The sequence below is a fragment of the Pseudorasbora parva genome, chromosome 15, assembly GCF_024679245.1.
Source record: "Pseudorasbora parva isolate DD20220531a chromosome 15, ASM2467924v1, whole genome shotgun sequence".
Taxonomy (NCBI): Eukaryota; Metazoa; Chordata; class Actinopteri; order Cypriniformes; family Gobionidae; genus Pseudorasbora; species Pseudorasbora parva.
This window is the reverse complement of record NC_090186.1, coordinates 39065371-39083706: the sequence shown is the minus strand read 5'-3', so window position 1 is coordinate 39083706 and position 18336 is coordinate 39065371. Positions and strand designations below refer to the sequence as shown.

The window sequence follows — 18336 nt, the reverse complement described above, 5'->3', positions numbered from 1 at the left end:
TGAAATAGTATAATGTTAGATTAGCAGTTACCGTATGGAAGTTATGTTATATTTAAACTCATTATTGTACTGTTTACATATATGGGGTTTTGATATTTGTATATATTTTTTAAAAGTTATTATTATGAAGGCTGCATTTTTTTTTTGCTCAAAGCACAGTAAAAATAGTATGTGAAATATTATAACACTTTGTAGGTTACTGAGACTGTACAGCATCACACCACCACTGTCATCCAGACACCAGATTCAGTTCTTTAAGATGCTGAAAATCTGCTTGACTACATCACACAAACGGTAGAATAAAAAAATAGTAGGCTATGTAAACATAACTTTACTCATTCCCTGCCAGGTTTTTTGTTTTGTTTTTGTTTTTGAAGTTGCCAGCCACCACCATGGTTCTTGATCATTCTCACAAAAATGTAATGCCCCCCAGAATATTTAGTTATATGAATATATGAACATGCACTACATCAAAGGAAAAGAGTCTCTGCGTTGAAACACATACACACACAAAACATTTCATTCTAGCTTCATGCATTCCTTTTTTATCAACACACTTGAATATGGGTGAGCTTCATAAAAAAGCCACATTTGTGCAAAAAGATGAGAAAATTGTGTTTTGTCAAAGGCTACTTCAAGATTTGATTCAGAATGATGATCGAACCACAGATGATGTATAACTCTCCCAAAAGATTCACAGTCCTATAGCTGGGTCGACGTTTCATTCAGTAACATTAGGCAGCTTTGATTTAAATGCTTTTTAATGTTGATGATCACATTATTTTTCATATGCATGATTACATATGATATCACTTGTTTCTGCATCTTGTTTGCATGTGTTGTGATCAGGACATTCAGTACTCTTTCAGAACATGTGTCATGTGTCATAGCGTTCCCCCACCATATAACATCGAAAACACACGTCGATGTCAGGGAAGCGTTGTCTCGCAAATGACGCGGAAATTTCCATCAATGGCACGGAGAGTGCTAAAAGGGTCATGACATGAAAAAAAATATTGACTTTTTAGATATAAGAGGTCATTGTACCATTAAAACATCTCACATTTCATAGCTAAAATTCTTCCTTATAAAGAATTTATTTAATCAAGCTCCATAAAGGGCTCGTTTTGATATTGAGGCATTTGCGAAGTCACATTTGTATATAGCAAGACATCGACGTGTTATGCATTATCGTAGGCCTTGCCCACTGGATGACATTTGCATATACTGTATGTTGAAATCAAATTGAACCCATTATAATCACTGACACTGTCTTCACTGGATACAGTATACAGATGCGCGTTCAGTTTCTGACAAACTCCACGCACTTGACAACAGGACAAATGAAAGAGTCGAAGAATGTTCGCTTTGAGTTTAAACTGCTTGTTTGTATCTCTGTACGGACTTTAAAAGGATCCCAGCACCGGATAGAAGCTGATGGTTGGTAATTTGAATGGCCTTCTGTATGTCGTCTGACTTTTTATGTTTGTTCGGAGCATTTTGTCTTGTAAACGAGGCACAGTGTAATGGAAATTTCGCAAAGGAACTTTTGTTGAAAGATGAAGCAAGAAGCTTTATTTTAAGTAATAGTGAGTAAATCATTGCTTAATGCTTTGTCTGTAAATGACAGATTTATATGGATAATGTTTTCAAAACGCGTACTCATGTGCAGTAACGAGTGGCCATAGATACCTTTGCAATGATGTTAGCCAATGACAAAAGTGGCCATTTAACTGACAAGCCTTAAAGGAGCCACCCCTTAAAAATAATAATGAGGGTCAGAAAGTATTCTGCAAATATATATATAAGACTTTTTATATGTATTAGGCTCATAAGTGAACCTGAAGGAACATAAACTAATAAAAAATATCCAAGCTCTGACTCCTTTAATAATGTTTTTTGTTGTATATTTCTCTTGGTGTATGCCGAACCTTACTGAGCATTTGTTCAGTGTGTGTCATTAGTCCAGCTTATTTCTGATTGCAGTAATTGAATGTTTCAGTTGCCCCCCCTTCTCCATCTCTCTCCTACATCTCCCCCCCACCCCCTTACGGAGTCAGAACGAGCAGTAAGCCAGCAGTCCATGTACCCATAAAACAAAGCTGACGGTAGATTTATTTCACAGACGTGATTAACTGCACAGGAAAACTGCACATTCAGTGACTAAATGTTGAAATGGGCATTTTTGAGACTCTAAAGTGAAGAATTGGGCCGTCGAGTATTATCGTCACTCTATTTCATAGTACAAACGTGTTCCATTCAGCAATTCTTCATTAGTCTCACGCCAACATTAATTACAGTGTCTGCATTCAACTTGAGTAATATGTAGTTTGTCTGCGCCATTAAACACACATCTGTAAATCACGGCTGATGATGCAGAGTGTGGACCTGGAATGGCTGGTGAGATGATCTTTGAGATACCATGTGGACGGATGATGGACCAGGAGTCGCTCACTGCGTTGTCTGTTCCTGATTACTCAGATTTGCCAATGACTGTGGGTTTACTGAGATACCGGCATCTCTCATCAGCTCTCAGACTACAGCATTCAAACCATATGTGAGGTGAAGACACAGAGGGGGTGTTACTGACTGAGGAATCACCTGGAATCACAGACACTGTACGAGTCTAGTAGTATCTCAAAAGCAGTTAGCATTATATATATATATATATATATATATATATATATATATATATATATATATATATATATATATATATATATATAATTTTTTATTTTATTTTTTTACAGCTTATTCTAGTCATTTATACTGTTAGAAAAAAGGTTAATTTGGGTTCCCTTTCAGTCGGTCACGTTCGACGTACGTCAGAACTGAACCGACGAATGGGATCTTACTTTAGAGACCAATCCTACTTCGAGCATCTAACAACGAGCCAATGAAATTTGGCATGAGATCACGCATTCCACGCTCCGCCCCGCAGCGCGGGTATAAATAGGAAGTGGAATGGCAGATCAGCGCTTTCTACTTCGGAGCCGAACAGTTTCATTTGCTGTTTCTACGAAGAGCTTTCTGACTACGAGTCAAATTCCTGTGAACGAGAGTTTGCCAGTGCGGGTGATACGGCGCGTCAGCGAGAGACCGTCCACATCAGTGACTGAGTGTACAAAGAGCTGTTGGTTCGCTGAGCGTTTCCTTGCATTACACTACATACAGTTGGTTCGCTGGGCGCTACACACATATCACTGAGAGCTCACGCAGGCTTGCACTATCGAACTGCGTGGAGCCGCGGTCATCTCCCTGAGTGCTTCAGCACTAAAAGAGCAACTTCCATTCACAAAAGAGCAACACGGTTTGACCCTGCGTCTTTTTCAAGATGTCATTCAAGCCGTGTGTTTCTGGGTGCGGTCGATTTCTGTCTCCGCTTGACGGACACGTTCGTTGTCTCTCGTGTCTGGGCGCACAGCACGCTGAGGCTGCGTTCGTGGATGAGACATGTTCCCATTGCGGGAATATGTCCATTGCAGTGTTGCGGTCCCGTCTCCAATACCTCAGAAGAGGTGGAACACCATCGTCCATCCCCCGATCTAGTGGTCCTCCAGCTGCAAAGCAGAGGGCTACTACTTTGGCTGATGACCTTGGTGGGGACCTGAGGGTGTCGGTCAGGGTAAACCCGACGGGTCTCACGGCTCCTCGGGCCCCTCCCCCCTCCACTGTACCGGTGGAGCTTCCGGAAGGGCGCGCTGACCTCCCACGTGGAGCGCCAGTCGTCTCTTTTGGGGCTCCGGCGGAGGACCAGATGTCGGTTGCTGCATCGGGGGATGAGCTAATGGGTTCCGAGGATGAAGACTCGGCTGCGTTGCCCCCTTCAGGTGTGACAGCGTTGCCCGAGTCTGACCCGGAACTTACGGCTATGCTTGCCCGGGCCGCCGCAAGTGTCGGGCTTGAGTGGAACCCTCCACCACGTCCCGAACCTTCGCGGCTGGATGATTGGTTTCTCGGGACGGGTCGCGCTGGTTCTCAGCGTCCCGCCCCGGTGCCTTTCTTCCCGGAAGTGCATCAGGAGCTCACGAAGTCCTGGGTAGCGCCATACAGCGCACGCCAGCGATCGACTGACTCCTCCATCCTCACCACTCTCGATGGTGGTGCAGCTAAGGGTTACGAGGGGATCCCTCCAGTCGAGCGGTCGGTTGCGATGCACCTGTGTCCTAAGACCGCTGCGGACTGGAGGCACGCCCCGCGTCTCCCCTCCCGGGCGTGTAAGTTCTTGTCCGGCTTGACGGGCAAGGCTTACTCAGCCTGTGGAGAAGCTGCATCAGCTTTGCACGCCATGGCGCTCCTGCAGGTCCACCAGGCCAAAGCGCTCATGGAACTGCACGAGGGTGGTTCCGACCAGGCAGTTATGCAGGAACTGCGAGCCGCGACGGACCTCGCCCTCCGGGCGACGAAAGTCACGGCCCGCTCCCTGGGTCGGGCGATGTCCACCTTGGTGGTCCAGGAACGCCACCTGTGGCTGAACCTGACAGACATGCGGGATTCGGACAAGGTTCGGTTTCTAAACGCCCCTGTCTGTCAGGCCGGCCTCTTCGGCGACGCCATCGAGGACTTTGCCCAGCAGTTCTCGGTGGCCAAGAAGCAGACGGAGGCCATCAAAAACATCCTGCTGGGCAGCCCCCCAGTCTGCTCGTCGCCGAGGGCGTCCTCCAGCGTCCGCCTCCGCCCCTGCCAAGCCCAAGCAGCAGCCTCCACCCGCGAAGCAGGGCGCCGGACGCAAGGGGGCCGCCCAACCCGTCCAAGGGCCCGCCAAACCTGCCGGCAAGCGTAAGGGGAAGCGGCCCTGAGACGGGCAGCCCAGGGAGAAGAGGAGCTGCTCTGAGGGAGATGATGTCCGCATCCCTCCCACCCCCCCGGAGGAGGACCGGGGGGGCAACACTGGTTACAACATCTCTGCCGCTGGCTCTCCGGAGTCCAGCGGTACCCACATTTTCACCAAAAGAGCAATTTCCTCTCTCTCTGGGCCCCAAGAGGGTCAGGTTGGCAGTGTGCGACGCCCACGGGCCTTGTCACTCCTTTCCTACCCTCCCGTCGCCAGGGGGCAGCTGTGTGGGCCTCGAGGACGCCCCCGGGCCTTCTCACCCACACACTGCCTCTCTCGTGAGCACTCAGTCAACACTCCGGGCCGCCCACGGGCCTTCCGGGTCGGGGCTGAGTGCTTCACTTCCCTGCCTCTGGGCAGTGGACAGCAGAGTGGGCTCCGAGGACGCCCCCGGGCCTTCTCACCCACTCTCTGTCCAAACCAGGAGTGCTCAGGCAACACTACGGGCCGCCTCCGGGCCTCCCGAGTCGGGCCAGAGTACTCCGCTTCGCTGCCCCACCCCGGGCACGTCTGTGGTGCCGTTGGTCCCGCTTGTACGGTCTCTGGGGGCCTGGCTAGGTCTCCCCAGGCCGTCTCGCTGGCTCATCCGTACCATCAGACTCGGCTACGCGATTCAGTTCGCACGCCGGCCACCCAAGTACAAGGGCATCCTCTTCACCTCCGTGCGAAGCAGCGATGCTCAAGTCTTGCGGTCAGAGATCGAGGTCCTACTGGCGAAGGACGCGATCGAGCCGGTTCCTCCAGCCGATATGAAGACGGGGTTTTACAGCCCCTACTTCATTGTGCCCAAGAAAGGGGGTGGGTTACGGCCAATCCTGGACCTGCGAGTTCTGAATCGGGCCCTGCACAAGCTCCCGTTCAGGATGTTGACGCAGAAACGCATTTTCCAATGCATCCGTCCCCAGGATTGGTTTGCAGCGATCGACCTGAAGGACGCGTACTTCCATGTGTCTATTCTCCCTCGACACAGACCGTTCCTACGCTTTGCGTTCGAGGGGAAAGCATATCAGTACAAGGTCCTGCCCTTCGGGCTGTCCCTGTCGCCCCGCGTCTTTACGAAGGTCGCGGAGGCAGCCATTGTTCCACTCAGAGAACGCGGCGTTCGGATTCTCAACTACCTCGACGATTGGCTGATCCTAGTCCAGTCGAAGGACCAGTTGTGCGAACACAGGGACCTGGTGCTCAGTCACCTCAGCCAGTTGGGCCTTCGGGTCAACCGAGAGAAGAGCAAACTCTGTCCCACACAGAGGATCTCTTATCTCGGTATGGAGCTGGACTCGGTCAACCGGACGGCGCGCCTCACCGAGGAGCGAGTCCAGTCGGTGTTGAACTGCTTGAATATGTCCAAGAGCAGGACAGCGGTCCCACTGAAAGTCTTTCAGAGGCTCCTGGGGCATATGGCATCTGCAGCCGCGGTCACGCCGCTCGGATTGCTTCATATGAGACCGCTTCAACGCTGGCTCAATGGCCGAGTCCCGAGGTGGGCGTGGCAGAGCGGTCAGTACCGGGTCCCAGTGACTCCTTACTGCCGCCAAACCTTCAGCCCGTGGTCCAGCACTTCGTTTCTCCGGGCCGGGGTGCCCCTAGAACAAGTGTCCAGGCATGCTGTGCTATTCACGGATGCCTCCACCACAGGCTGGGGGGCCACGTACAACGGGCATACAGTTGCTGGTCTGTGGACGGGGCCGCAATTGCATTGGCATATCAATTGCCTCGAGTTACTGGCAGTACATCTGGCACTCCGCCGCCTCAAGGGGCCGCTGCGTGGCAAGCATGTACTGGTCCGTACGGACAGCACCACGGCCGTTGCGTACATCAACCGTCAGGGTGGTCTACGCTCCCGTCGTCTGCTCCAACTCGCCCGCCACCTCCTCCTGTGGAGTCAGAAGCAGCTGAGGTCGCTTCGGGCCATTCATGTCCCTGGTGTGCTGAACCAGACAGCCGACGAGCTCTCTCGTCAGCCGACACCTCCGGGAGAGTGGCGACTCCACCCCCAGGCGGTCCAGCTGATATGGGACCAGTTCGGAGCCGCACAGGTCGACCTGTTTGCCTCTCCGGACTCGACCCATTGCCAGTGGTACTATTCCCTGACCGGGGGTACCCTCGGCACAGATGCACTGGCGCACAGCTGGCCCCGGGACCTACGCAAGTATGCGTTTCCCCCAGTGAGCCTTCTTGCACAGACTCTGTGCAAGGTCAGGGAGGACGAGGAGCAGGTCTTGTTAGTTGCGCCGTATTGGCCCAACCGGACCTGGTTCCCAGAACTCACACTCCTCGCGACAGCCCCTCCTTGGCCGATTCCCCTGAGGAAGGACCTTCTTTCTCAGGGACGGGGCACGCTATGGCACCCGCGTCCAGACCTCTGGAATCTTCATGTCTGGTCCCTGGACGGGACGCGGAGGTTCTAGATGGACTACCACAAGCTGTCGTAGATACCATCGCTTCAGCTAGAGCCCCCTCTACGAGGCGCCTCTATGCTCTGAAGTGGAACCTGTTCGTTGAGTGGTGCGCTTCCCGCCGGGAAGACCCCCGAAGGTGTTCGATCAGTGTCGTGCTTTCCTTCCTGCAAGATGGGTTGGAGAGAAGGCTGTCTCCCTCCACCCTCAAGGTATATGCTGCAGCAATAGCAGCGTACCATGATGTAGTAGAAGGTAAGTCCGTGGGGAAGCACGACCTAATCGTCAGGTTCCTCAGAGGTGCGAGGAGACTAAATCCTCCTCGTCCATCCTCAAAACCCTCTTGGGACTTAGCTCTAGTGCTCAGAGCACTTCAGAGCCCTCCCTTCGAGCCTTTGGCGTCTTGTGAGTTGAAAATCTTGTCAATGAAGACAGTGCTCCTGACGGCATTGGCCTCGATCAAGAGGGTAGGGGACCTGCATGCACTTTCGGTCAACGAATCGTGCCTAGAGTTCGGGCCAGGTAACTCTCACGTCGTCCTGAGACCCCGGCCCGGATATGTGCCCAAGGTTCCTACCACTCCCTTCCGGGATCAGGTGGTGAACCTGCAAGCGCTGCCTTCGGAGGAGGCAGACCCAGCCCTGGCTTTGCTGTGTCCGGTCCGCGCTCTTCGCGCTTACGTTGACCGGACCCAAAGCCTTCGGACCTCAGAGCAACTCTTCGTCTGTTACGGAGGCCAGCAGAAGGGAAAGGCTGTCTCCAAGCAGAGGTTAGCCCACTGGATAGTGGATGCTATAGTCTTGGCCTACCAGTCCCAAGACGTGCCTTGCCCGTTCGGTGTAAGAGCTCACTCCACTCGGAGTGTTGCTTCTTCCTGGGCGCTGGCTCAAGGCGCCTCGCTGACAGACATATGTAGAGCTGCGGGCTGGGCGACACCTAACACGTTTGCTAGATTCTTAGCTTACGTGTAGAGCCGGTATCTTCCCGCATCCTCGCCCCCAGGGGCCAGGAGCGCTAAGTGCCCGTTCTAAGTGTCGGCTTGCGAAACGCCACTCCCGCCCTCTGGGCCGGATACGTGCGTCTATTGTCTCCAGTTGTGTTCCCCGGGAAACCGGCTAACCCTGTCGAGCTCCTCCGTCACCCCTCCGGTGTCAGACGTTGCGGACCGTCTGACGCCAGGCCTGCACCCGTATGGTTGTGAAACGTGGCTGTAGGCTGGGTTCCATATGTAGCGGTTCCCTCACGGCAACCCCATATGTGTATTCTTCCACGGTACCAGCTACCCTTCGGGCTAGCCCCGTGTCTTTCCCTCGACAGAGCCCGCTCTGTCGTCTCTGGGCGTGTTCTTTCCCCCCTTCAGTCAGGCTGGAACCACCCCAGAGACTGCCATATGTTGCACTACCCTGCCAGGTTAGTCCTTATGTGTATTCTGCCACCTCTCCTTCCCTGAAGGACGTGGCCCCGCAGCGTACCCTCTCTCTCAAGTACGAGGTAGGCACGCTTTCCCAGCGTTATCCAATAGTCATTCTGAGTGGGTCTTGCAGAAACAGCAGTGACTGTACTCCCTGCTTGGAGCCCTGACTTCCGTACCATACTAGACGGTGCAGTGCGCTCAAGCAGGACGCTGGAAGGGCCAGCATCCTGGCGTTTTCCATAGGGATCCCATTCGTCGGTTCAGTTCTGACGTACGTCGAACGTGACCGACTGAAAGGGAACGTCTCGGTTACGTATGTAACCCTCGTTCCCTGAAGGAGGGAACGGAGACGTACGTCCCGTCGCCAGATGCTGTGCTTCCGCTGGGAGTCCGGTCACCTTCGGCTCCTCAGTAGGAAAAGCGCTGATCTGCCATTCCACTTCCTATTTATACCCGCGCTGCGGGGCGGAGCGTGGAATGCGTGATCGCATGCCAAATTTCATTGGCTCGTTGTTAGATGCTCGAAGTAGGATTGGTCTCTAAAGTAAGATCCCATTCGTCGGTTCAGTTCTGACGTACGTCTCCGTTCCCTCCTTCAGGGAACGAGGGTTACATACGTAACCGAGACGATTTATATAGACTCCATTTTTCTTACCTGGGCAAAGAAATCAATGTTTATTTGTCAGCAGAAATCTGTCGGATGATGCAAAATGCATCTTTTCTAAAAAATGCATATTATACTTCCTAATTTTTGTATCCCAGTCCACAAACAGTCGGATTGTAAGAGGGTTATTAATAAAATGGTTATTGTAATGGTAGGTTTATCACTGGAAAGTGTACTGTACCGTGTCTGCTCTTTAAACTGCATTATGTTAAAAAAACACTATGTGTGTGATAGCATTTTGCTTCAGAGGGTTGTGCGGAATTGACAAAATGGCACTTTATTTCAGTTTTCCTTTCTGTTTGGCCTAAAACACTGTGTTCGTGGTCATCCAATTTGAAATGTTCTCTCTGTATGTATGATTCTTGCAGCTTTTAGCCACTGCCTACAACATGTTGGATCCTTAGCTGGAAATGAAAAGTAACTCACTCGTGTTAAATGTTTACTCTGAATTCTTGCACCTGGGAACACATCAACGCCATGATGACTAATAGTTTGCTAAGAAGTATTTCCTACTAAAGCACGGCGGTATATGACTCTGATAAGCGTATCCATAGCAGACTAGTGTGAGTGGCCTTGGATGGTAGCATGCCCAGTGCTCAGTGCATTATGGGTAATGACGTTTTCCTTCCTATTTAGCAAAAGGAAAGACAACTGCCTTTTTTCTCTCAGTATTTTCTAGTCAAGTGGCACAGTTTTTTTCCATTTCTTTTTTTATTGCCTTTTTGTTGTAGGTAGTCCATTTTTCCAAAATTAAAGTACCCCTTTAAAGTTCTATAAAAGTTGAAAGTTTATTTTATTATTGAGAGGAATTCAGTTAATCTACACGGCGCTCTTAACAGTGTTGAGATGCTCACTAATAGTATACCTCTGGACGCAACTTTTTTTTTACCGCAAAGCAAAGTGTCCCTTTATAGCCTTAAAGGGATAGTTCACCCAAAAATTATTAACATTTTGTCATCATTTACTCACCCTCAAGTTGTTCCAAACCTGTATGAGTTTCTTTCTTGTGTTGAACACAATATATATATATATATATATATATATATTGTATATTGTATATTGTATATTGTATATAGTATGGAAGTTAATGGTTATTGGTCAACTGTCTGGTTACCAACATTCTTTAAAATATCTTCTTTTAAATGTCAAAAAATTTTTCTTTGGTAATATAATATCAGATTGTTCATGAACAACAGACAGCAGTTAATATCAAAAAGCCATGTTTCAGATGTGGATATGGATGTTGCATGAAGTAGGCTGTTGTTTCAGAGCTGAGAGTTTCTGTAACTGTAATTAAGTTTTCTAAGAACACTCTTATGGTCACCATGACTGCATTTATTTGATTAAATAATATAGTAAAAACACAAATATTGTGAAATATTTTACAGTATGAAATAACTGATTTCTATTTTAATATATTTTAAAATGTAATATATTCCTGTGATTCAAAGCTGAATTTTCAGGATCATTGCTTCAGTCTTCAGTGTCACATGATCTTTCAGAAATCATTCTAATACGCTCAAGAAAAACATATTATTACATTTATTATTACTATCAGTGTTGAAAATCTGAAGGACAAGTTACATTTTACATTTTTTGTCAGTTTTATACTCAGTTATCCAGACAGCAGTGCAGCATATTAAGTTGACTGTTCTTCCATTACATATTTCATGTATGTCAAATGAATTGCAACGTCTTCCCTGACTAAAGTCTAGTCCGCTTTGCTTGTTTGTTTGTAAAAAGGATATCAGGTTGTGTAATCCTTTTGAGTTGAGTAACAGTACAGAGACGTGAGGAAAGAGAGCATCATATATATCGATCAGAGATGGAAACAAGCTTCCTTCTTCTAGTTTCCTTTCAATCTCTCTCCATCTCTCTTAATTCAGTCTTAGCGACCACATTACCACAGAGTGTTTACTGATCAATTCAAGATTTGATTTACCACAAAACCAACAAATCTGTAGATTCACGTAAATGTTATTAGTGCCACTCAAGTTTGCAGTCTCATTCGCTTTTATTCATATTCGATTAGATTTGACAAGACGCTAGCTGTGCTAGTCCATTAGCACTGCATAAACAAAACAAGTGCTTCATTGTGAGTGCAGTTCTTTCCCAGAATTTTTTTTAATTTGGTGATGAGGATATTGAGGGGGGAAATTAAGAGTTCCTTTCACTGGATCTAAGGAGCCAAGACCGAACCCTGAAAAACAACCCCACACTATAAACCCCATCCACCAAACTTTACACTTGGCACAATGCACTCAGGCAAGTACCATTCTCCTGGCAACCGCCTAACCCAGACCCCTCCAACGGATTGCCAGACAGAGAAGTGTGATTTGTCACTTCAGAGAACACATCTCCACTGCTCTAGAGTCCAGTGGTGGCAGGCTTTACACAACTGCGTCCGACGCTTTGGATTTTTGTAATTTTATGTGGCCTACCACATCCGACTCTTTGCATTTTTGTGACTTTCTGTGGCCTACCGTTGATTTTTTTAAACCTGTGACCATGGAAGTGTTTGGAACACCTGAATTCAATTACTTTGGAGGAGTGTCCCAATACTTTAGCAATATAGTGTATATTAAAACAAATAATATACACAATTGTTTTTGTTATGCTATGAAAGTCACATAACGTTTACATTCATTTTAATTATTTCGTTTTTTATATAACAATAATATGATAAAATATGAAAATAAATCCAGAAATCTATGACAATATAATAATAATTATTATATATAATAATTTTCTTTGAATTATTTCAAGAATATTTTTTACTATAGGTCTATTGTACATCTTTTTCGTGATATTATTTAGTCAAAAAACATGAAACGTGTGAAAATATTGTTTAATTATGTGTATATAAAATTCATATAACATGCTAGCTAAAAGATAACAATTAGCCATTTTATTCCATAAATGTTTAAAATTATAAATATATAAACAAATAAAACTTGTAAGAATATGAAGTGTTTATTTTCTGAAAGGGCCTATAGTTTAATAAACCCCCCAAAATGGCATAATATCCAGTGTTAAACGAACAGGCTAAGTTTTCGAGACATCACCAAGGACAAATCTAATGAAGCATATGAAGATTTTTATTGCAGAACAGTACAAGTCTTACAGCTCCCTTAACATTATTACAAACGTCTGTTGAGTATAACCAATTGACTGAGACCTGTAATACAATCATGGAGGGAAATTAGTATTCTCCTGACTACTGAAAGAGAAATTAAAGAGAAAAGGAAAACCTGAAGCAATAAATTGTCATACAAACAGACTGCTTTAAAAGTCAAATGGCCCTCATTATGACCACCCAAGAACTAGGTGTCATTTCGTCTTACTATGGACCTTTCTGAAGATTTTCACAGCATATGATTTCTGCCTTATTGACCACACACACAAGTGTAATCGTAAAACAGGGAAGATATTGAAAGGAATAAAATAACACATTTTCTTGAAAGGTTAGCAATAATGGAAGGTTCTTTTGAAATGAACACTGTATCCGGAGTCTGCAGGCCTCCAAGGTTTGCCCTCACACTTCCAAAGCAAGCACTCCAAGAATATCAGATCCGCACTCAAATCTCTCCCAACAAAGAAAGATCCATTTCAGCAACATTAAATGTGACATGCAGACAAACTACAGAAAGAAAAAGAAAGGTGCTCAGGTTCAAGAGTGTTGTCGTAGTCTTTAGTTTGTCAGCCCTCAAGTTGATTTCCTGGTGAGATCCTTCAGAGAAAACTCAACTTCTTCACTGTTTTTACCGTGCAGATATGGCACTGTTGTTGGGCTTAATACGGAAGATGTCAGGCTGTTATAAATTTCAAAAAAAACATTTTTGTAGGGGATGATAATCCACGGCTATCTGCATCCATCTATCTGTATATGCATCCGTGCATCTGTCCACCCATCCACCCATCCATCCATCCATCCATCCCCTCTGTCTGTCCATCTAGTCATCAATCGATCCATTAATCTTCTGTATTTCTGTCTGTCTGTGCTGTCCATCCATCTATCCATCCTTGTCTACCTATCTGTCCATCTATTCATTCATCCATCCATCCATTCATCCATCCATCCATTCATTTTCTGTATTTCTGTCTCTGTACCATCCATCCATCTATCCATCCATCCATCCATCCATGTCTTTCTGTCCATCTATTCATCATCCATCCATTCATCTTCTGTATTTCAATCTGCCTGTACCATCCATCCATGCATAAACCATCCATCCATTCATCTATCCATCCATCCATCCATCCATCCATCCATCCATCCGTCTATCATCCATCCATCAATCCATCAATCCATCTTCTTTATTTCTGTCTGTCTGTACCATCCATCCATCCATCCATCCATGTCTGTCTGTCCATCTATCCATCCATCCATCCATCCATCCATCCAACCAACCAACCAACCAACCAACCAAATCTATCTGTCCATCTATTCATCCATCCATCCATTCATTTTCTGTATTTCTATCTGTGTATCATCTACCCATCCATCCATTCATCCATCCCTTCTGTGTGTCTGTCTGTCTGTCTGTCTGTCTGTCTGTCTGTCTGTCCGTCTGTCCGTCTGTCCGTCCGTCCATCCATCCATCCATCCATCCATCCATCCATCCATCCATCCATCCATCCATCCATCCCCTCTGTCTGTCCATCTAGTCATCAATCGATCCATTAATCTTCTGTATTTCTGTCTGTCTGTGCTGTCCATCCATCTATCCATCCTTGTCTACCTATCTGTCCATCTATTCATTCATCCATCCATCCTTTCATTTTCTGTATTTCTGTCTCTGTACCATCCATCCATCCATCCATCCATCCATCCATGTCTTTCTGTCCATCTATTCATCATCCATCCATTCATCTTCTGTATTTTTATCTGCCTGTACCATCCATCCATCCATCCATCCCTGTCTACCTATCGGTCCATCTATTCATCTTCTCTATTTTTGTCTGTAGAGTCCATTCATCTTTGATATTTCTGTCTATCTATACCATCTACCTATCAATCCATCCCTGTCTAACTATCTGTGCATCTATTCATCCATCCATCCATTGATTTTCTGTATCTCTGTCTTGTCTGTACCATCCATCCATGTTTTCCATCCAGCTGTTTCATTTACAAATGTTTTGGTCACATTAAACCTTGAATGCAATGTATGTCTCATTGGATTAGCTTCTGCCAAATAAACAAGATTGAAACCTAAATGTTGTGAGAACGTTTGTGCTTGCAGGGGAAACGACTGTCTAAATTTGGAAAATGTCCTTCACCCATTGTTTCCCCACCAATGAAGCCTAGCAATACCAACAGAAAGGTGTAAATTATGCGTGAAACTGTGAACTTTTGAAAAGCTGGGTTTTATTACAGGAACTATAATATTTTGTGAGACATGAGCTGGTCAGATTCAGCATCTTGCTTGAGGTAGCAGTTAACCAAACCAAGAAATTCCCCTCAGCTTATTTTTAGTGGAGCTTGGTACATTTTGCATGCCTAAATAAAAACACTAGCTTTTTTACTCGTCATGCTTTTCTAAATGTCAAGATGAGGAAAAACGTTTATTTGTAGTTACAATTAAGTCTGGGTTGAAAGAAGACATTTGAGGAGAAGGAGAAAAACTTGCATATGGTCATTTGCACAGGGTCAGTAATTTGAGGAATGGTCCGCAAACAGTCAGGCAAATATATATGTTGGATCCAGCCTTAAAACTTTTGCTTCTGAACCAAATCTCATTAAATCAGTGGCAGGCTCATAACAAAATTGCCATAATCATGAATCCATTTTCTCTAAATTGCATGTTAATATAATAAACCGTAATAGCATTCAAACTAATTAAAGTTCCAATGAATTTTAGTATTGAAATCCCAAATCCAGTCATCTGTGATTATCATCAGACTTTACTCCACAGGCGGCCTTCCTTACCCACAATCCAACACTAGCTGAAGGGGTGTCAGGGTTACTGTTGAATCATGATCTCTCAGGGCGATAAAACCGTTCGTTAGTATCTGAACTCTGTGGATTGAACAGACCACCAGAATGGAGGATTGTTGGCACTAGGCAGACTCTTTGGTGAGGCCATTAAATCATCTTTGCCTGGTTCCATCTCAATATAGCAGCAGAGTAAATATTTGAGTAATACTTACTGAAGGTACAGCTCTGGGCCTGGGCCAAAATCACCACTACAGGCAAAATGACTGAATAGGGAGCATTCAGTATAGCCACCGATCATCACAGAATTCAACATCTCTGAGTCCCTGGAGTAAACCGGGAATAAAATGATGCTGGTAACAAACTAATCAGGAGGAGGGCATGAGCTATTCTTTGATGAAGAATGGGTTGAGAGGTGAAGATTAAGTGAATATGGGTGGTGTTCCTCTCACGCTAGATCAAGTGTGCTTTCCTTTACACTTAGGCTAATAAATATTATTTAAAACTATTGATGAAAACTGGAAAATGTACATGTCCCGTAAATGTGGCTTTTGGTCTTAGCTTATGTTCAGCGATGATGGGAGTAACTAGCTAAAAAGGGATGTAGAGATTAAAGTGCCCTATAATGCTATTTTATAGGATCCCAGTTTGGTTTTGGAGTCTCCTACAAGGTTTACTTACATCCATGGTACGCTTTAATTTTGTCCATTACTACATTTCATCGTTGCTAAATGTGTCTGAAATGGTTTGATGAAGGATTTAGTCTCTATAAACCTCCATTCTGAGAGCCTACTCTGCTCTGATTGGTCAATTGGCCCAGTCTGTTGTGACTGGTCTACCGCTTACAGCGCATGACGGAAACAAAACGCCATATCTGAATTTAAGCTTCGGACACTTAGCAATTGATACGTATGTTTCGTGCAAGAAGTGAATCAGTATTGACTGACAACTCATTTCAGCAGTTCCGAATCGGTTCTTTCTTTTGCCAGACAATAACGCCATGTATCATGCACTTTGAGCATTAAAACTTTGCAGACCTTTTGCATTCACAAACAGCTATATTGCACATGACTGTAATATCCAGGATAGAAAAAAGCATGATATCGGACGAATTGTATGGACGAATTACAGCTAGTGGTTGAAATGGGTAATACAGTCCCAATTCACAATATAGTGTTTTTTCGCCTCCTGTGAAAATTATACACTTATTTCAAAGAAAAATAACTGGATGCAGCATTGTTTTTCAGAAAAACAAGTATGAAAACACTGCATGTTTCCTAAATATCTGCAAACATTGTATGGTATTTTTATGATTTAGTACAGTCAAAAACTTACATACAGCACCTTTAAGTTTTTCCAAATTACCACAACCAAATAAAGTTTGAATCATTTCAGTTGAATAGATCTCTGAATCATATAAGTCATCACTCAATAGTCTTCACCACAATCACTGCATTTGAATTGTTCTTTAAATTATTAAGTAAATACTGTACAGTTAAATGCTCCTGTTCTTTACTACAGTTTGAATTAAAGATGCTGTATGTAGGAATGACAGCTAGTGGTTGAAATGGGTACTTCAGTCCAAAGTAAAAAATATTGTTTTCTCTGCCCCCTCCTCCTCAGACCCGACACTCACGTGGGTTGCCAGTTTGAGGACATGCAACAGGAACGAGCGCAATTAACAATGAAAGGGAAGGAGACTCAGACACTGTAAGTTTATGAGTTTATTTATCTGCATTTCATGTGCTTTTTTCATAGTGATTTTAGATGGATTCTGTAGAATTAGATGGTGGAATCTGCAACCGATGACCCAGTTTGTTTGCTGGCCTTCATGGCAGCAATATTTAGTGTTTTCCGCCAAATGGCAACCTGTGAGTTTGCTATTGGGAATACTATTAGGTAAATTGGCAATGCACGTTATCCCACAGACCAAAACAAAAACAGACATTTCGACACTGAACACTGAAATCATATTTTTATTATTATTCTAATGATATCTAATATATATGTTGTCCGCTTTGTGACTGCTTCTGCCTAGTGCTTTCTGTTTCTGGTCTAATATTTCTATAACTCATTACACAGGTTATAAAGGTTTTAAGTGTGCTCAGCAAACTCTTTACTCTTGTACACAGTTTTGTTGAAAAAGCACATTTTAACCCAGACCACCTCAAACTATTTTATGACATAACATATTTCATGAACTTCAACCTCAAATCAGCTATTTTTTGGTGCAAAGTGTTCATAGCTTTGCACATCTTTCACACATAATATGGCTGGAATTTCTATACATTTCTATATCAATGTTTGGGTTCTGTTCTTGATTTGAGATAATGGTTTAGTTTCCTTTTAATAATCTGTTTTCTGTGGACATCATTCAGAATCTGAACTAAATTGTCTTGATTTCTATCCATGATAAAGACTTGCCAAGACAAAAGAGAATAACCTAACTCGGAGATCAACTCAAAACAGAGATCAGAAAGGCGACTTGGCCCTGTGATGGCACTAAAGACTAGAGTCAGATAGGACTAGAGTTGCACTCGGTTTGGGATCTTCTTTCACATTATGGCACTGTCATCCATTCTCTGTTAATAGGGTCTTTGAGCAGACAGAGATGTTTTTGTTCACATTACTGTGTACTGCACAGATCACAGTGACATAAGGCTTGTTTCTCTGTCAAAGTGAGCTCTTTCAATGAAATAATGTGTGTGACCCTGCTCTCATCACAAGATCGACCTGTCTGTCTGTCTGTCTGTCTGTCTGTCTGTCTGTCTGTCCATCTATCAATCCATCCCTTTGTCCATTTTATATTTCAAGATACCTTTTCTTTAAAAAACTAACTTTTTAATGATAGTTCATGTATTTAAAATAAAAATAAAAACATTTTCTAGTATGATGTTTCATTGTAAAAGTATGTAAAAGTTAAAGATGACCTATTATGCCATTTTTCACAAGATGGAATACCAGTCTCTGGTGTCCCCAGAATATATCTGTGAAGTTTCAGCTTAACATACCCCACAGATCATTTATTCTGTTATACCTTGTCAAACACTCTGTTTATGTGTGTCCCCCTTTAAATGCAAATGAGCTGCTGCT

General features: G+C 44.8%; 1 protein-coding gene across 1 annotated transcript in view; it reads left to right on the top strand.

Annotated features, from left to right (window-relative positions):
• Positions 1–18336, top strand: part of runx2b (RUNX family transcription factor 2b) — a 179759-nt gene that overhangs the window by 101308 nt on the left and 60115 nt on the right. The window contains exon 4 of the mRNA XM_067418042.1: positions 16867–16953. The gene's annotated coding sequence lies outside the window, so the exon portion shown is untranslated. The remainder of the gene's footprint in view (positions 1–16866; positions 16954–18336) is intronic.